The following is a 20,979-nucleotide window of genomic DNA, read 5'->3' as shown; positions in this document are numbered from 1 at the left end:
TTTGTTGCCTTATCATGTTTCTTCCAGCTGTTTTGATTTCTGTTCTCCTCGGTTTGCAGAGGCTTATAAAAATGCGTTGGTTATTTTGCAGCTTCATGGGTGAGAGCACAGGCTTCCCAAGGGCCAGGCCAATTCCAGTTGTGGCTAGACCAGTCATCCATGTGGTTGGCCTCTGGCTCTCACCAGCACTCTTGTTCTGTGTAGAGTGAAGGCGGTGTGCGGAACGAAGGTACAGGCAGACACACTTCACGGTTCCTGTGTTCCAAGAACAGAGATACTTGACCAGCTTGCTCTCCAACCTTCTTTCCCAGCAGATAGTTTGAGTTCTGAGCTGCAGTCAAGAGTGGAGAGTCTGACTGGATCTCCATGCTAACCACAATGTTCAGCACTGGTGCATAGCATATGGACTGATTTCTAACTTGAAATCCTGGAGTCTTCCTGGAGGAAAGGCCAGCAAGGACTTGTTCTTTTGTATTGTCAGTGGTGGTGTCTTAGATCAGATGCCTGCGATGTTCCAAAATGTGACCCAAGTCAGGGGACCTGTCCCTCTTTCCATGCAGTGAACAGCTTTGGGGACTCCTCTCCCTAGAGGTGGTACTTGAACTGCGTATTCTCATCTTCATCATGATAATGTAGCCAACTCTTTGTGCTTGGCAATGAAAAGATAGACAATTCAAACCAGATGATTACAATCCACGTGGCTCTGGATGTAATAAAAAGCAGTCATTTGATGAGACACAGTCTCTTGCTCACACACACATACCACTCATATATGTTTGGGTTTTAATTGTACTCTGCCTCTAATCATAATCCTCTCTTGACTTGGCCCACACTGTCATGGACCATCAGGCCCAGAAAGACAGCCAGGGAGGCACCAAACTGACCATCCACTGGTGGTTATTTGAGAGCTGATCATAAGGCTTCAAGTTCACGGCTGCAGTGGGTGTTGCCCCCACATCAGTAGCACAGACACCTTCCTGTTGTACCAGAACATCCATCTAAAAATGGATAATGTGAGTAGGAAGGCTGGGGCAGAGAGTAACACTGCCCTAGCAGGTAACTGTCCATGAAAACCAGCCAATCTCAGGTCCCCCGGAGACTAGAGAGGCCTGTAGTTGTCATGAACAGGTCAGGCCACATATGAACTCACAGGAGACTCAGTTTGGAGCTCTGGGGACCAGAGCAGATGACTTAAAGTCTCTTTCTGTACAACTGTGTGTTCTTTGGGAGAAAAGATTGGGGTGGGGGAGCAAACTGGTTTCAGAAATTCTGTGATAAAGAAAGTGAAACAGCTTTCTTTAGATTTTAAGATTCTGGCTTGATTGCAAATCTCTAAGAAGGGGAAATAAAAAGGAGCTTTTCCCAAATGTTTTTCAAGTGGGTAGCCTTCACAATTGGGCCCCTACATGCTTGGTGGTATGTGAATGCCTGCTAAGGTTACATTAGCATAAGAATTTAAAAAAAAATCAAAGATCCCCAGCCTGTCTGTGCCCACTTTCCAGAGGTTGCTCTGCCAAGGAGTGAGAGGTGATGAGCAGTCCCAGTGGGGTGGAGGGTCTCGCTTTCTACAAAGACCTCTCCATAAAGGTGAGACCTTCCTCTCTCCCTCTGTTTACTGTGATGAGTTTCTCCAGGGCCCACAGATTTCTCAGGTGCCAGACAGAGTGCTGTTTTTGAGAAAGTGAATGAGTCTGTTCATTAAGTATTAAATCTTTTTGCAACTCAGATGATTTGTAATACTTTGCTTTCATGAAAACTGATGGACAACCTAACTGAACCTCAGAAATTAGATCATTAAAAATCATGTTAGTGATAAATCACCCTATCAGAGGAAGCTTGGTAACGGACATTGCTATAATAGAGTTTGTTTCATTTTCTTGTTCATTTTCATGAAAAAGTTTTCATAGTGTGTACAATAACTGTAACAACAATAAATGTAAAATGAGAATAATGATGGTGAGGATTGAAATTTATTTTAGGAAATATGTGCATCTTAACTTAGTAAGTCTGATAAAAACTGGTTTTACCAATAAAATTGTACTTTTTATATTTAATCAGTTCAGTCATGCAATCATGTCAGACTCTTTGCAATCACTTGGACTGCAGCAAGGCCAGGCCTCCCTGTAAACCATCAACTTCCAGAGTTTAGTCAAACTCATGTCCATTGAGTCAGTGATGCCATCCAACCATCTCATCCTCTGTCATCCCCTTCTCCTCCTGTCTTCAATCTTTCCCAGCACCAGAGACTTTTCAAATGAGTCAGTTCCTCGCATCAGGTAGCCAAAGTATTGGAGTTTCAGCTTCAATATCAGTCCTTCCAATGAATATTCAGGACTGATTCTCTGTAGGATGGACTGATTGGATCTCCTTGCAGTCCAAAGGACTCTCAAGAGTCTTCTCCAACACCACAGTTCAAAAGCATCAATTCTTCGGCACCCAGCTTTCTTTATAGTCCAACTCTCACATCCATACATGACTCCTGGAAAAACCACAGCCTTGACTAGACAGACCTTTGTTGGCAAAGCAATATCTCTGCTTTAAATATGCTGCCTAGGTTGATCATAACATTTCTTCCAAGGAGCAAGTTGATTTCATGGCTGCAGTCACCATCTGCAGTGATTTTGGAGCCCAAAAAAATAAAGTCTGCCACTGTTTCCACTGTTTGCCCATCTATCTGCCATGAAGTGATGGAACCAGATGCCATGATCTTAGTTTTCTGAATGTTGAGCTTTACGCCAACTTTTTCACTCTCCTCTTTCACTTTCATCAAGAGGCTCTTTAGTTTTTCTTCATTTTCTGCCATAAGGGTGATGTCATCTGCATATCTGAGGTTATTGATATTTCTCCCAGCAACCTTGATTTCAGCTTGTGCTTCATCCAGCTCAGTGCTTCTCTTGATGTGCTCTGCGTATAAGTTAAATAAGCAAAGTGACAATATACAGCCTTGACGTACTCCTTTCCCTATTTGGAACCAGTCTGCTATTCCATGTCCAGTTCTAACTGTTGTTTCATGACCTGCATACAGATTTCTCAAGAGGCAGGTCAGGTGGTCTGGTTTCCCATCTCTTTTTTCCCACAGTTTGTGGTGATCCACACAGTCAAAGGCTTTGGCATAGTCAATAAAGCAGAAATCAATGTTTTTCTGGAATTCACTTGCTTTTTCGATGATCCAGCGGATGTTGGCAATTTGATCTCTGGCTCCTCTACCTTCTCTAAATCCAGCTTGAACATCTGGAAGTTCACGGTTCACATTCTGTTGAAGGCTGGTTTGGAGAAATTTGAGCATTACTTTGCTAGCATGTGAGATGAGTGCAATTGTGTGGTAGTTTGAGCATTCTTTGGCATTGCCTTTCTTTGGGACTGGAAAGAAAACTGACCTTTTCCAGTCCTGAATTTTCCAAATTTGCTGGCACATTGAGTGTAGGACTTTCACAGCATCATCTTTTAGGATTTGAAAGAGCTCAACTGGAATTCCATCAACTCCACTAGCTTTGTTCATAGTGATGCTTCCTAAGGCCCACTTGACTTTACATTCCAGGATGCCTGGCTCTAGGTGAGTGATCACACCATCATGATTATCTGGGTTATGAGGACCTTTTTTGTATAGTTCTGTATATTCTTGCCACCTCTTCTTAATATCTTCCCCTTCTGTTAGGTCTATACCACTTCCGTCCTTTATTGTGCCCATCTTTGCATGAAATGTTCCCTTGTTATCTCTAATTTTCTCAGAGATCTCTAGTCTTTCCCATTCTATTGTTTTCCTCTATTTCTTTGCATTGATCGCTGAGGAAAGCTTTCTTATCTCTGCTTGCTATTCTTTGGAACTCTGCATTCAAATGGGTGTTTTTTTCTCTCTCTCTTTCTTTTCACTTCTCTTCTTTTCACAGCTATTTGTAAGGCCTCCTCAGGCAGCCATTTTGCTTTTCTGCATTTCTTTTTCTTGGGGATGATCTTGATCCCTGTCTCCTGTACAGTGTCACAAACCTCTGTCCATAGTTCTTCAGGTACTCTATCAGATCTAAACCCTTGAATCTATTTCTCACTTCCACTTATAATCATAAGGGATTTGATTTAGGTCATACCTGAATGGTCTAATGGTTTTCCCTACTTTCTTCAATTTAAGTCTAAATTTTCAATAAGGAGTTCATGATCTGAGCCACAGTCAGCTCCCAGTCTTGTTTTTGCCGACTGTATACAGCAAAAACTCTATTGGCAAAGGCTAATTGCCTAGAGAATACAGTGGTCATAGCAAACACCCTTTTCCAACAACACAAGAGAAGACTCTACACAAGGACATCACATCTTTGAATATCACTGATGAAAGTGGGCATCCTTATCTTGTTCCTGATCTTAGAAAACTTTCTTTTTTCACCACTGAGCAGAACATTAGCTGTGCAGTTTTCATAATTGCCTTGATAATTTTGAGGAACTTTCCTTCCATTTCTTGTTTTTGAGAGTTTTTATCATGAAAAGACATTGAGTTTTGTCAAGTGCCTTTTCTGTACCTGTTGAGAGGTTCATATGGTTTTTATCCTTTGTTCTGTTAGTGTGCTGTATTACATTGATTGATGCTCTCATGTTGAAGCACTCTTCCATTCCTGGAGTAAATCCCACATGGTCATGATGTATACTTTTAATATGCTTACTGAATTGTGTTTGCTAGAATTTTGTTGAGGATTTTTGTATCTATATTAATAAGAGGTGTTGTCTGTAGCTTCCTTGTGATGTCTTAGTCTGGCATTGATGTCAGTGTAATCATGGCCTCATCAAAAGAGTTAGGAAGTGTTCCCTTCCTTTCAGTTTTTTGGAAGGGTTTGAAAAGAATTGGTGTTAATTCTTCTTTACATGTTTGATAAAATTCACTAGTGAAGCCATCAATTCTGGACTTTATTTTGAAGGTGGGGGAAGGTTTTTGACTATGGATCAATCCTTTTACTTGTTACATGTTCTATTGAGAGTTTCATCTTGAGTCAGTGTATGTCTTTGTGTATTTCTAGGAATTTGTGTATTTTATCTATGTTATCCAGTTTGCTGGCATAGGTTGCTTATGGTAATCTCTTAAATCCTTTCTAATTCTGTAAATTCAGTGGGGAAGTCCCTATTTTCATGTCTGATTTAGTTATTTGTATCTTTTTTCCCCTTTATCACTCTAGATAAATGTCTTTCAATTTTGTTGATTTTTTAGATAACCAACTTTTGGCTTTGTTGGTTTTCTCTATTGTTTTTCTATTCTCAATTTTATTTATCACTGTTCTTATTTTATTCCTTCCATTAGCTTTGTGTTTGGTCTTCTCTTCTTTTTCTGGTTCCACAAGGTGTCTAAATCCACAAGGTGGCTTGAGATCTTTTCTGCTCTTTGTAATGTAGTACAAATTTACCTCTGGGCACTGGTGTTACTACATCTCATAAGTTTTATGGTATTTTGTATGTTTTCCTTTTCCTTATAGATTATCTGCCTAGATGTTTTATCCACTATTGAAAGTGATATACTGAGTTTCCCAACTATTATTGTAGAGCTATATATTTCTCTCTATAATACTGTTAATATTTGCTTCATATATATTGGGTCTCTGTTAAGAAGTCCATTTATGTTTATAGTTGTTATATCTTCTTGATTAACTGGCCCTTTTACAAATATATAATGCCCTTATGTCTCAAAACTTTTAATAGTTTTTGAAATGGTCTATGTCGTCTGTTATCAATATAGGCACTCCTAGTCTCTTTTGGTTACTATTCATATGGAGTGTCTTTTTCAGTCCTCTTAACTTTCAATCTATTTATGTCTTTGGATCTAAAGGGAATCTCTTGTAAATAGCTTATAGTTGAATCATGCTGTTTTATCCATTCTGACAATATATCCTTTTGATTGGAAAGTTTAATCTGTTTAGATTTAAAATATTGCTGACAAGGAAGGACTTACTTCTATTGTTTGGGTATTTAATATCCTGTATAAATTATAGCTTATTATCCTTCATTTCATCCATTTATGCCTTTTTTGGGGGCAAACCCAGGCCCCAGAAGTGAAAGCACTGAGCTGTCCAAACCACTGGACCACCAGGGAACTCCGGATTCACGCTTTCTTTAATGTGTAGTTCCTGTTTTTAATAGTGAGCTGTTTTAATTGGTCATTTTGCTGCCAGTGATGCCCAAGTCAGCCTAACACTGAAATCACATGAAGACATTTTTAGACACATGGATTCTGCAACTTCTCTACAAACTGTAGATCAGAGTCTGCAGAGATGTGTTCCAGGACTGCAGGAATCTAAAGTTCTAAAACTCTCCAAAGTCATTCTGATAAACTGCTTAACAAAAGTCCTTCTTGGGGACTAGAAAATCTGCAAGTGTATTGACTACTGTTCTACAGTCATATCTTTCCTTCCATTGCCTATTGATTATTAAAATAAAGGTCATTTATGGAGAATCAACACAGAGACTAGCCAAAGTCAAACCACTCTAGCCAATAATATACTTCACTCTCCCCATCCTCTGAAAAATCTATACCACCAATCCAGAAACCTGAAAGAGGGAATAGGGCTAAACATGTCATATATAGCTTCTATCCTGTTAATCTTTCTGATTTTAAGGTTTATCTGTTACTTTTATCTTGAACTCCTGTAAATGAATATTGTTGCTTTAAGAAAGTATTATGTGTTTGTGTGTGTTAGTCACTTAATCATGTCTGACTCTTTGTGACCCTATGGTCTGTACCCCCCAGTCCTTTCTGTCCATAGGATTCTCCAGGCAAGAATACTGGAGTGGATTGTCATTTCATTCTCCAGGGAATCTTCCTGACCCAGGGATCAAACCCAGATCTCTTGCATTGCAGGCAGATTCTTTACCATCTGAGCTATAGGGAAGTCTACAGAAAGTATTGGTTGTAATCAAATTTTTTTCTGTAATCAAAAAAAATCCTTTTGTTTTCATGTGTGTGTATGTGTGTGTGTGCTGATTTGGGGCCCTGAGTTTAACTAATAGCACCAGCAGTTTGAGAAAAAGTGAAATACAGACTCACATAGATGTTTTAATAAGAAGAAAGTCTAGTTATTTTAATGTGGCCTTCATGTACAAGGTCTTTAGTTATATTCTTGCTCTTTGGGAATCAGTAGCTCCTTTTCCACAATTGACATTGCTAGTCTTCAAATCAAATTGAGTTTCCCTCTCCTACTAAAAGTTTCTAGAGGCAGTTATCCGTCGTTTGTTTTGAAGCAGTTAGCAATGCAGAAACCTAGAGATTGTCGTCAATATTTTAAGATGTAAAGTTGTGGTTGTTGGGGAGTTAAAGTATTAAATCCAGTCTTTTTAAAATGCTGTGTATATATTCCCCCCCCCCCTTTATTTTTTTTTTTTTGGTCCAACCAAGAAACAGGCATAAGACAAGCACGTGTTACTTTTTTTCTTTTTTTGCAGTTAGTAGCCACCTTTCTTGGCTTCCTTGGTGGCTCAACAGTAAAGAATCCACCTGCAATGCATTGCAGGAGACGTGGGTTTGATCCCTGGGTGGGGAAGATCCACTAGAGCAAGGGCATGGCAACCTACTCCACTATTTGTGCCTGGAGACTCCCATGGACAGAGAAGCCTAGTGGTCTACAGTCTATAGCGTCACAGTCGGACATGACTGAATTGACTGAGCGCACACACACACACACACACACAGAGCCTCTTTTCTAGAGCACACGTCTCTAGCAGAGGAGAACCATGAAAATCTTCCAGAAGGAGGCTTTCATTCTTTTTGTTAGCCACAATATATACAAACAAACTTTGACATACAGGAAATATTTAGGATTGTGTTTATGACTAAGTGGACTCATAAGTAGATAAGAAGATACCTAGACGTGGGCACTTTCATACTGATTGTTTCCATTCATGCTCCTTTGAAGATCAAATTGGAATTAGCTATTTGCAATGCTTTAGTATATCTTTGTGGTTCTGAAAGTTCAGTCAGTGGATTCATGCTTGGCTGCCTGCATAAGAATCAACCAGTGTAATTTGGTAACAGCACAGATTCCCAACTTTTCTGTCCCCTCCTCCCTGTCCTTCTTCTGTTCAGTTGGTCTGGGCTAGTGCCTGGAAATTAAAGTTCTCCAGCAGACAGGTATGGGAATTATTGCATAAGAGGACTCTGAGGAGGTGTCTGAGTCAAGAATGTTATGAATTCCTAGAATTTCAATATGGAAGCTACCACCACAAGCTCCATGACTTTTCCCTCAAAATTTACAAGTGTGACTGTACGTGAAATAAAATGTGGGTCACAGCCTTTGGAGTCATTTCTGCTGCCTTGTCAGTGGTGAGCAGCTTTGGCCTGATGTTGTAAGTTGGGGTACCATTTGTGATCATAGTTGGAAATTCACCATTGTTATTCTAGGTGAGTAAAACAAAGTGTGAGGATCCACACTGTGTATGTGGGGGTGTGGGGTGGGTAAAGGAAGGGTATTGTGTTACAGTAAGCAAAATAAGTATATATAGGGGACTCTACAGATCCAAAATGAGGAATCAGGAGAAAAAGAAAATCAAATGGAATTATGTGCCTTTAAGAGTTGGAAAAATCTAGTATCCCATATGGAAAAACACAGACCAGGGACATGAACAGGCATTTCACACACAAACACACACACACACACACACACACACACACACACAGAATCCAAAATACTAATCATTGAAAATATAAGAAAGAAATATTTGACCTGTTGATTAATGAAGGGATGCAAGTTAAATCAAAAGTGAGACACCTTGTCTTCTTATTAGATTAATGAATATTATAGCAAGACTGAAGGTTTGGGGAAGGTTGTATGCAAATGAACACATATTCTGCTAAGGAAAATTTGTAAATTGGTACTCTTTTAAAATATAACTTTGCAACAAATCAAAAGACTTAAAAATTTAAAATGGAGTACCTTTGACCTGCCAACTACAACTCGAAGAATTTGTCCTATTTATTGGAAATGCTCACAAAATAGAATAAGTGTGTTCATTTCAGTGTGATTTAGAATAGGAAAAAACAAAAACAGGCTAATCCTATGATAGCTTACAGTGAATGATGTTGGATTTTTGATCTCTGAAGAAGAAGATTCAGCTTCTTCTGGACCAGGGACCAGGCTTGATCATTCAAGAGCTTTTGTGTAGTAGAGTTTTATTAAAGTATAAAAAGGGACAGAGAAAGCTTCTGACACAGACATCAGAAGGGGGCAGCAGAGTGCCCCCCTAGCTAGTCTTATCAAGGCCTTATATACTTTTTCCAAATCCACTCCCAAAACATACATCTTAAATTAACAGGATTAGAATGAACAATAGAAAGATCTTACCAGATCCACTCCCATAATATACATTTTAAGATGACAGGATTAGTCAGAAGGTTCTTGTTAAGGAGAAACATGTCCTCAAGCAAAATACATTGTTATATTCACTAAGACAAAGCAATGTAGAAAAGAACTTTGTCCTTTTCTCCTTGGGAGCCCCAGACCGCTTTCTCCTTCTTGAGGGCTCCAAACCCCTTCCTCCTCTTCGGGGACCCTGGACTTCTTATCAACCTACCTAGGAATTGACCCTCTCATTCCCCCTTTTCTTTTAAGAGAATCATGTTGCCAAGGTAAAGGGCTGCCATTTTCATTCCATAATTACTTTCTGCTATTGAGGGGCATTGTCCCTAAGTTGTTGAGGCAACATATTCTCCTAACCCTCATACTGAGGGTCTCTGATCCAGGGGCCCCAAGTAATACTTGGAGGAGGCTGTGGCACCTGTAGGAGCCTGGACAACCTTTCATAACTTAAAAGTTTTCAGATGGTTAGAGACAAACAGTTTTACAGTTTTACAGTTACAGGTGTAAGGCAAAATAGCCATTAAACTAAGTTAAAACATAATCAAAATTAAAAGTTACATTAGGTCCCTAGTTACATCAGTCCATCTTAGGATTGTTAGATGTCATCAGATCAAGATGAGGCGTCATATACAATTGTTGTCAATGAAGGTATTCGCAGAGTTGAAGAAAGTCCTTTCCTTGAAGCAGAGAAACTCCCCACACAAAGCCTTTCCCTGATTGTCAGGGAATGTTTGACGAGAGGATTCCTACATGCTGTCTCTCATGAGTCCTTTGTCCCTCTTCAAGCGGAACAGCACGCTGCTCCCAGGGACTGAGGTCATTGTGTGAGGCAAGCATGAGTCTCCTTTAGTAAACATTCTCCTTAGGACAAAACAGCTTAATCTCCTCCCCTTTCTTGAGATATGGATTGTCTCCTGACCTTGTGACTAACATTACCCCTTGTTCCCTTGGTAACGGTTGCTGTACATTTGGTTTTCTGATCTCTATCATTCCTGAAAGAAGTTTCTTGTACTGCAGCCTATATATACTCATAGAAAAATCATTAAAGCACCTTTGCTCCATCAGAGCTTAGGTCCCCGGGTCTTTTTTGTCTCTCTCTCTCTCTCTTTCTCTCTCTCACTTTCTTATCGTCGACTCCGCACCACAAAGTTCCGGTCCATTAAAGGACCCCAACACCTGATGAGGAGGTTGAAAAGCTGAAAGCTGAGTCACATAGTTAATTCTAAGGTTTTAGGATCTATTACAATATCTGTGCACAAAAACAGTCTATCATAGACACAGTCCCTCCTTCTCATGGGCAGTTCAAGCCCTCATTAAAGCCATGGGTAAAACTTTAAACCAACTGTCTTGTGTTTCCTAAGTTATCTTACACGGATGTCTTTTAATAACAGCATTAGCCTTTTCAACCTTTCCCACAGTGTAAGTGATATTCTATTTCTAGAATTTTTGACACTCCTTGAGTTACAGTAGCTTTAAGATGGAGCATTGTTGCTCTGAACTTTTGAGTTTAAGATCCCACTTACTTCATGAGAAGTCAGTACAGTAAGGTTTTGCCCATTCCTTAACCTCAGGCTTTAGTGGATACTGCTTTTGATGTGAAAATAAATGAAGGTCTTTGAGCTTGATAATAACAGGAACAGCATTTTGTGCTCAACCCACAGTTTTTCCACCAACTCACACTCTAGGATTTACATTTTGTTCAATTAAAAGAGCAGGCTCCATATTTGTGAAAACAGAAGCCTGGACCATGTTCAGTATACCCTCCCTAGAAGGGGTGAGAGAGACTCCAGCTTGATCAGAAACTCTTGAGAAAACAGCATAGAGTTCCAGTTGCAGCTTAAAGGATGACTGAAATAATAGCATTTGGCTCATCCTGACAGTCCCATTACAGTAGTGGATCAAGAAGAAAGCAGGCCAGGGGCTTCAGTGAGCACAGAGAAAGTTGTCCCAGTGTCCAAAAGAAAGTCGACTGATTGGCCCCCCCACGGTTATTAATACCCAGGGTTTCACAGGTATAATTAGCATGGGAGCTTGTGTGGGGACTCCCAGGCACTTTCAGTCCCAATTGCCTTGAGAGTGCAAGCCCTGGGTACTATGTCTCAGAGGGCAGTCTCTCCTCAGGTATAGTCATTTTACAGACCAGACATGGAGCCGGGTGAAGATTAGATGCCTGAGGGCAATCCCCCTTGAGATGCCTCTCCTTTCCACCATAATAACAAGTCCACCCTTTTCACCTGGGTTACTCTGGGCACTTCTTCTCAGGCTGTTTCAGAGAGGATCTAACAGCCATTGTTGGGGCTTCAGTCTTTTGCCAGGTTTTTTTTTTTCTCTTTTCCTCCTTGTATTCTTTATCATAATATACCATCTGACTCAGCTGTAACAGTTTTTTGAAGACTGGTTTGGTCCAAATGCCTGTTTTCATAACTTATGGCAGATATCTGGAGCTGACTGAGTAAGAAATCCATCTTTAAGATCATTCCTTTGTATTTTGGGGATCAGCAGAGAGCCTCTTGTAGTCTATCTAGGAGTTTATCAGGCGTTTTCTTCTCTCCCTGTTCTAAGTCAGCCAACTTAGCATAGTTTGAAGTCTTAGTGTGCTTTCTCTTGAGTCCTTCAAGAATATACCTGGCAAAGTGGTTCTGATCCCACCTTTTAGCCATGCTATAGTCCCAGTCTGGCTCTGTCATGGAAACTGCTTGGCTCTCAATAGGGAGGAGGGCTATTTTATGTTCCCTCTTTCCCCTTGTCTCATGCTCAAGCCATTCATCTCCAAAAGTAGTAGCTTCTCCCAAAACTCAAGTTCTAGAGTTAGGAGTCAGCATCTGTCTCAAGACATACATTACATCTCTCCAAGTTAGGTCATAAAGTTAGTCCTGTAAAGGCTTCTATGAATTGGGACTGTTTGAATTTCTACTGAGACTGAGGCAACCTGTTCTGGAAGGGTACCATGACTCAGCCTGTTTAGTTGGGAGCCCCAGATACAAGAGCAAAGTAAGAGAACAGGAGGCAGCTAAAGGTTTCACACCCAATTCTGCGCCCTTCAGACATAAGTCTGGCATGTCTCACAGAGATAAAGAGCAACATATATGGCACTTCTACCCATTTCTCTTGTTTTCCACAGGAATGATCTAATTGTAAAACAGTATTATAATTGAGACCATTCAACTGGCCAGTGTTCCCCATCATCCAAAGGATACCACAGCCATTCGTTATCACAGAAAAAGATCAGGCGTGTCTTTTTTTAAACTCTGGGGATCAAACTTGTCCCAATTTTTTAAAATACATTTTAAAGAATTGGTTCTGGAACTGCTAGCTCCCATCTGTAAAAGAGAAAAACATGGCATCCACAGCCATGGCTTCTTTCCACCGGAGGCATCCCTCCCTGCTCTAGGTGGGGGTGTAGACAGACTTTCCACTGAAGCTTTCCTTCCACGCTCAGACTTAGTATGTCCCTTACTGACACAACTGCCTTACCCGTACTTCCCAGTTCTACCACCGAGGTGGGGTGGAGATGCACCAAGGGTAGACCTGATGGCATCTCAGACTGATGTCCAGTTCCTCACCATTAAGACCTTTGACTGATTTTTGCTCCTCCTCTGATGCCACCCAGGGTGGAGCAGAGTAGCTTTCCCGGGACTACTAGGGGAAGCATCCATGTTCCATGTGCCTGTGCACATTCCCAAGTATAGTCCTGACGACAGTAGAAGTGTTGAGTTATAAAGAGATGAACAAAAAACCCAAGATGTCTCTTCTGAGTGTTGGCACAGCAGCATACTTGATAGCAAAAGAGGGAGAGGAGGGTCGGCCAGCGAGAAAAAAATGATTTTTGTCCTCAAGCTACTAGGGCCAATCCTTCCAGTTCATTCCCAGTGATTTCACAAAAGGAATATCTAGGGAGTTGAGCAACAAGCCATTGGAGAGATTTCTCTGGTCTGCTAAGAGCTAGCCCTACCGAAGGAAGAAGCCCACCCTACTTCCAATCTGACCAGATCCTGCAATACCCAATCTGTGTCTTCAAAAACCTCATGGTCACCAGCAATGCTGCTACCCATATATCAGAGGCACAGCCATGACAAAGACTTACTTTTAGGACCCTGGCCCCTGAGGCAGGCAGCCAAGAGAATGGCCTCTAGCCTGAGAGACATTCCTGGAACTAGAGCTCTGCCTCACTCCCAAATGTGCTCTTGTAACTTTCAGCTCCTAGCAAGGCTAGGCGCTTCCATCCATATAGTTTGAGGTCTAAGTAAAAGTACAGAGTAACGGCATGGATCACAAGTCCCTTGAAAGTCTATGATCCAACAGATTAGGTTAGTAGTTCTAATTCCCTATGCAATTATGGAATGATCAAAGAGACCAGGAAAAGGTGACCGAGATGAGAAAGCTCAGTCCACACGCTTTGCCCATTTCTGGCTGCTGCCCTTGCAGGGATGTTGGGTGTCTCTTGGTATTGGGAAGTTGGTATATAAACCCCAACAAGGCTCCCATTTTGGGGTCTGCCTTCAGTCATTTCAAGGCACTGCACAACCCCAGAGCAGGGCTCATCATTTGCTTTGCTCAGGACATGTCATTCATTCACTCAAGCACACTGCAAGATCAGTGAGACCTTGAGAGACAAAGAAAACGGTTTGAGTTGATCTTGCTAATTTTTAATGGATGTTAAAAACGTACAGAGACTCTGTTTCTTTCTCTAATAGGTATTGGGGTCGACGACATGGAGAGCATAAGTGAGCAGACATCCAATGTCTATTCAAAAATGGCAGTGTCCATGACAATCACCACCATCACCAATGCCCTGGCCTTCTATACAGGACCTATGACCTCTTTCAGGTCTGTACAATACTTCTGCACTTATATAGAAACAACTTTGCTCTTTTATTATTTTGATAGCATCGCCCTGTTTTGGAGCATTTATGGCCATGGATGATAAAAGAGAAGTAGTTTGTCTACACTGGCTGAAGAAGCAGGCAACTCCTGACCAAAAATGTTCCTCATTAAAAAGGTCCCTTGCTTCCCATGCAATTTTCTCCAAGGTGAACATAAAGCTGATATCCATCCAATGAGTCTATTCTTTTTTTACCTTTTAATTGAAGGATAATTGTTTTACAGAATTTTGTTGTTTTCCCTCAAACCTCAACATGAATCAGCCACAGGTATACATATATCTGCTCCCTTTGGAAACTCCCTCCCATCTCCCTCCACATCCCACCCTTCTAGTTTGATACAGAGCCCCTGTTTGCGTTTCCTGAGCCACACGGCAAATTCCTGTTGACTATTTTACAAATGGAATCCAGTGAATCTATTCTTTAGAGAATATTTTGGTCCTTTTCTCACGAGCACTGAGTCCAAGGTTTTTGTAGTACTCCTATACATTTTGTACATCATAAGTAGTATATATGGGTGTTTCCATGTGCAGGAAGCTTTAGACCTCCAAAATTTGGCAAGTGACGACTCCCATACCACACCATATTGTAACGTAGAAGAACATTTGTCAAGTCATGGTCCCAGGGTTATGGTTATCATTACTGAGACTCTTGACTACTGGGATAAAGAAACGAGGCAAAAATTGGAAAAAGTGTCATCTGGCAGATTTTGAAAACAGTGAGTAGGTAGATAAAAACCTTACAGAGTTTTCCTTCCTTACAGAGTTTTCCTTCTGTGCCGGGGTCCAGCCCCAGCAGGATCCAGGGGAACCCTCAGGATGAACGGTGTCAGCGAATGAGAGAGAGAGAGAGAGAGAGAGAGACCAGACCAGGATATGCGGCAAAGTCTGGCAGTTGCTTTATTTTTCACCATAGCCTTTATACCCTAAGTTGGTACATTTCTAAGGGGCAGATAAGCACACAGACTTAGTTTAACATTATATCAGCTTGTCCTTCACAAAACCATTTTTGTATGTTTTTGTTTATGAGAGTATATTTTTGTTTATGAGAGTCTTTTCCCATGGATTTTTTGTACATTATCTTCTGGCCTTGAGCTTAGCAGAAAACAGAAAAGTGGCAGTCTCATGATACAGCAGGTTGCAACATAATAGAAATACAATCCTGTTAACATAAAAGCCAATCTTTTTGCAGAAGTTCTCAGCTAAATTTATCTAAAAAGTTTAGCACACAAAGACTCTGCAGCTCTGGTGAGGGAGCCCCTGTTTAGCACTCCTGGTTAAAATTAACAATTATCTTATTGTTTTTACACTAGGGCTAAACTCTTATTTTTCTAGATCTCCAACTATATTAACAATAGTTTCCACTGCACAACCTCAGCACATTAACATCAATCAAACGTTGATCTAATAACCACTTTTAAAACAATATTTTTTGTATCCTCTAATAGGGCTTCCTCACCCCCCAAAGGGCTCTGTGCCTATTAGGGCCCTTATTATGGTTAATCTCTATGTATAATATCTTTTGGCTTTCAGGCCTGTTGACAATTTATGGCTTGCACCTGGTATAACTTCAAGCAACTTCAGTAGCCGACACTGTCTTTTTTGTGGTTAATCGATTTTCTTTCTATTATGTGTCATCTCCATGGGAACTAGATAGGATTACATTTTTACAGAACAGAAATGCAAAGGATTGCAAAAACAGCAGATACGGCACAAAACAGGCTCTTAGTCTAAAAGTTAATTATCTGCAAGAAGTCACCAGCTAATCTCTATCTAAAGTATTTTTTATTAGGCACATTTGTGGCTATTTTATTTGTGGAGCTTTTCTCACCCTGCGGAGGGACCTATGCTTAATGGTTTCTTTTGTTAGCATACTGTGCTTAGGATGTTTAGAGCAATCATGAGCATTTTTTGCAATGGGAGCACACGTTTATCAAACAAGCCAGAATGCCAGCAAAAGGGTTTGAATTGAAGCATTTCCTTCATCCCTGGCCCCTTCATAGGGTAGCAGCGTCCAGGAGATTTATTAATTAGGGTTTTAAGTTGGTCCTCATTCAGTGAAAGAGGAGCAGGAGAGCTCTCGGCAGGCAACACAAGACTCTGCAACAGGGCAAACAAGAACAACAGCAGAAAAAGGGGGGAGGATACAGGGTGGGGTAGAGGCCGAGGCCAGCCTGGAGGGTCCTTTATCCTAGACAGCCTTGCCTGTCAGGTTTTTCCCTCGTGACCTCGTCATGGATGGGGTCCCGGACGGCCTTGCCTGCCCGGTATTTTCTTCATGACCTCGTCACAGGCGGGACCTCCCATAATGGCTCCCGGCAGTTATGAGAATATATAAAATATATGGAAAACCGCCATCAAGATATAAATGATAAGACAGTTTTCTAAGCAATAAACCCACTTTTTAAATGGAATTTCCACTTTTTGTGTATAACATTAATATTACATCATCACAGGAAATCATTTGTTCCCAGGCCTTCATTCAAACCATGGGTATTTCTTCTTCAGTAAGAAACTGATGTTACACCAGTTCCGAGACATGGCCGAGAAGTGTGAAGTTCCCCTAATGCTATACAACCAGGCATTCATATATTTTGATCAGTATTCTGCAATATTAGAAAACACTGTTCAAAATGTGACTGTTGCATCAACAGTTATATTCATTGTTTCCTTATTGTTAATTCCTCATCCCCTCTGCTCTTTGTGGGGAACTTTTGCTATTGCTTCTGTAACTGTGGGATCATGGCTTTTATGGCCTTCTGGAATGACAATCTTAATATCATAGCCATGCTCAATCTTGTCATATGTATAGGGTTTTCTTTTGACTTTTCTGCTCACATTTCTTATGCATTTGTTTCCAGTTCAGAGGCCTCAGTAAACTGAAAACCCACTGAGGCATTGTATCTGCTAGGTTACATTGTGTTACAAAGTGCAGTTTCAACAATAATAGGAATGTGTGTCCTATCTGCAGCTAAAGCATACCTCTTCAGGACTTTATTTTCAGATTGTTTCTTGTGACGGTATTTGGGGCTGCTCATGGTCTAATTTTATCCCAGTATTCTTAACCTTTTTTTGAAAGTCAGTTTGAAAAGCCACTAACAAATCAAAGACCAACTGCAGAATTCCTGATTGGCCCAATCCAATATGATGAAAAGGCACTATTAAGAATAGTCAATAGATAAAAGCAAAGGCACGTTTCCTTGGCTTGGAAGTGCCATTAAAAAATGTTATTTAAAATGTCCTGAGAGGGGAGAGAACAAGACGGCAGAGGAGTGGGTGGATGTGGAGTACACCTCTCTGCACAGATACATCAGGAACACACCTTCGGACACAGAAGTGCATGCAGAACACCAGCTGAGAGCGGACAGGATTACCTGACCAGTAGAAAAGAATATACAGAACCACGCAAAACTCGGTAGGATGAAGGAACTAGGAGGGAAACAGGAGTGTTAAGAGGACTGGACCTGCCCTCGGCTGGTGGGAGAACTGAAGCGGGGGTCTGATCCCCACATCGGGGCAATTGCCTGAGTCAGAGGAGAAACATTTAAGGCTGAGAGTGAAACAGCTGGTCTGTTGCAGCCTAAATGGAATGAGAATCAGACAGTCCTTGTGGCAGCCATGCAAACCCTGGGCAGGGACGCAGGTCCCTGGAAGGTACAGCAGCTGGGAGCTGGAGTTTAGGGACTGTGGAGCAATCCCAGGGCGAGGGCTGCTGTTGACTGCAGAGAGACAGATCGACCGAAAGGATGTGAGGGAGGAGCTTGTGGTGGGAAATGCTTGTGGTGGGAAATTCCTGAGCCATGCAGCAAATTGCCATTGGCTATCTATTTTACATATGGAATCCAATGAATCTATCTTTAGAGAATATTTTAGTCCTTTTCTCATAAGCACTGAGTCCGAGCTTTTTGTAGTGCTCCTACACATTTTGTACATCATAAGTAGTATATATGGATGTTTCCAAGTGCAGGAAGCTTTAGGCCTCCAAAATTTGGCAGGTGACAATTCCCATATCACACCATATTGTAATGTAGAAGAAGAACATTTGTCAACTTATGGTCCCAGGGTATGGTTATCTTTACTGAGACTCTTGACTACTGGGATAAAGAAATGAGGCAAAAATTGGGAAAATGTCATTTGGCAGATTTTGCAAACAATGAGTATGTAGATAAAAACCTTACAGACTTTTTGTTATGAGAATATATAAAATATATGGAAAACCGCCATCAAGATATAAATAAGACAGTTTTCTAAGCAATAAACCCACTTTTTAAATGGAATTTCCACTTTTTGTGTATAACATTAATATTACATCATCACAGGAAATCATTTGTTCCCAGGCCTTCATTCAAACCATGGGTATTTCTTCTTCAGTAAGAAACTGATGTTACACCAGTTCCGAGACATGGCCGAGAAGTGTGAAGTTCCCCTAATGCTATACAACCAGGCATTCATATATTTTGATCAGTATTCTGCAATATTAGAAAACACTGTTCAAAATGTGACTGTTGCATCAACAGTTATATTCATTGTTTCCTTATTGTTAATTCCTCATCCCCTCTGCTCTTTGTGGGGAACTTTTGCTATTGCTTCTGTGATCGTGGATGTCAAAAGGTAGAAATATTTCAAGTGCCCATCAAGAGATAGGTAGATAAACAATGTGGTATATACATAAAATGGAATATTACTGAGCCATGTAAAGGAACTCTTGCTACAACATGGATAATCCTTGAAAACATCATGATAAGTGAAATAAGTCAATCATGAAAGGACAAATACTGTATGATTCCACTTATGTGCAATCTCTAGAATAGGAAAATTCATGGAAACTAGATTAAAAATTCGCTGAGACTTGGGGAAGACAATGGGAAATATTTCTTAATGGTTACAGAGTTTGTTTGGGGTGATGGAAAATATTCATAAATAGTTGTGATGGTTGCACAACACTGTGAACGTAGTTAATGCCACTGATTTGTCTACTTAAAAATGGTTTTTGAAATGGTATATTTCATGTTAGAAATATTATATGTTAGGAAGTTAGAATGGGAAAAAGGAGTCCAAAATGGTGGTGGCTAATCTGTAGGCAGGCGGGATATTGGGCCAAAGAGTGTCCAAACCGTGACAAGTCTCCTAAAACAGCTTGCTACAAATGCCATTAGTTGGGACACTGGGCAGCACTCTGCCCTCAGGACCCAAGAGCCTCAAGGTAAAGCACCAAGCCTTCCCTCACGATGGTTCAACAGGACTGAAGCAGCTCGCTTCAGCCAGCCTGCCTGTCACAGATAACCATCATGGGGCTGGAGCCAACGGTGCAACAGGATGTGGCAGGTAGGTCCGAGAATTTCTTGGTTGATACAGTGGCTACCTACTCTCTCCTGACCTCCTACTCCGGAGCCTTCTCCTCCCAAACCTGTACCATTTTGGTGCTATAAGAAAAACAACTATAAAAGGATTCACCTGAGCACTTCTTTGTTGCTGGGATGGACAAATATTTTCCCACCAGTTTCTGGTGGTCCCTGAGTATCCTATTCCATTATTGGTAAGAGATCTTTCTCTACCTTCGAAATCTTGCAGCTATTGCAGTCCTGATACAAGATGCTTTAAGACTCTCTCCTGGGGGCAAACTATTTTTACCAGTCACCAGGTGAAACAACTCCTGAATTGGAGAGGCCATTTATGGATGTCTAATCAAAGGATCCTCAGATATCAAGTAGTGCTGATGGAAAATCCAGGCCTGACTATATCCCCCTGTGAGGTTCTTAACCCTGCCACCCTCCTGCCTACCACTGAGGGCTCTCTCCCCTTTCACTCTTGCCTAGAAACCTTGGACCACCGGACAAAACCCCAAGAAGGATTGTCAGAAGATCCTCTGACCAGTCCTGAGGAAGTCTAGTACACTGATGGAAGCAGCTTTGTCTTGGGTGAAAAAAGAAGAGCTGGATATGCAGTAAGCTCCAATTTTGAGACCATAGAGGTTAAACTTTTGCCACCAGGTACTTCAGCCCAATTGGCTGAGCTCATAGCCCTGACTCGAGTTTTAAAGGTGGGAAAAGGAAAAAGAGTAGCCATTTTACACTGATTCCAAGCATGCCTTTCTGGTGCTACATGCACATGCTGCTATTTGGAAAGAAAGAGGCCACTTGGCCACCCAAGGGTCCCCAACCAAGTATGGTTATCAAATCCTTAGGCTTTTGGAGGCATCCAAAAGCCTGCTGAGGTTTCAGTCTCCCATTGTAAAGGACACCAAAAAGGGAGCACAGAAGTGGCACGAGAGAACCAAGCAGTCAATCAGGCAGCTAAGAGAGCAGCATTACAGAACAATGACCTGATAGGGGTTGCCACCTAGTTCCGCAGACTACTTTGCCAGAAACTCCTTCATATACTGAAGGTGAGACTCTTAAAGCTAAGAGTAAGTGCTTTCAAAAAGATCATATGGGGTGGTTCCAAAAGGAGGGACTCCTTTTTCTGCCTGGGAACCTCCAGTGGAAGTTGGTTAACACCTTACATGCCACCACTCATTTAGGGGAGAAGGCCCTCCAAAGATTACTAGAAAGGTCCTTCATAGGAACAGACCTCCAAATGATTATAAGGCAAGTGGTCTCCTCTTGTCCCATTTGCCAATTAAAAGACCCCCAAGGAGCTCAAAGACCCCAACTGACCCAGCCCATCCAATGGTGTGGGACCTACCCAGGAGAGGACTGGCAGATGGGATTCACCCAGATGCCAGTTTCTCAAGGGTATAAATACCTACTAGTCACGATAGACACATTCACAGGATGAACTGAA

At 41.2% G+C, this 20,979-nt stretch overlaps 1 pseudogene; it reads right to left on the bottom strand.

Moving 5' to 3' along the window:
• Positions 1–20,979, bottom strand: part of LOC122448891 — a 178,438-nt pseudogene that overhangs the window by 119,893 nt on the left and 37,566 nt on the right.

The sequence above is a fragment of the Cervus canadensis genome, chromosome 10 (assembly GCF_019320065.1).
Source record: "Cervus canadensis isolate Bull #8, Minnesota chromosome 10, ASM1932006v1, whole genome shotgun sequence".
Classification (NCBI taxonomy): Eukaryota; Metazoa; Chordata; class Mammalia; order Artiodactyla; family Cervidae; genus Cervus; species Cervus canadensis.
Note: the sequence above shows the minus strand (reverse complement) of the source record. Positions and strands in the feature narration are given on the sequence as shown.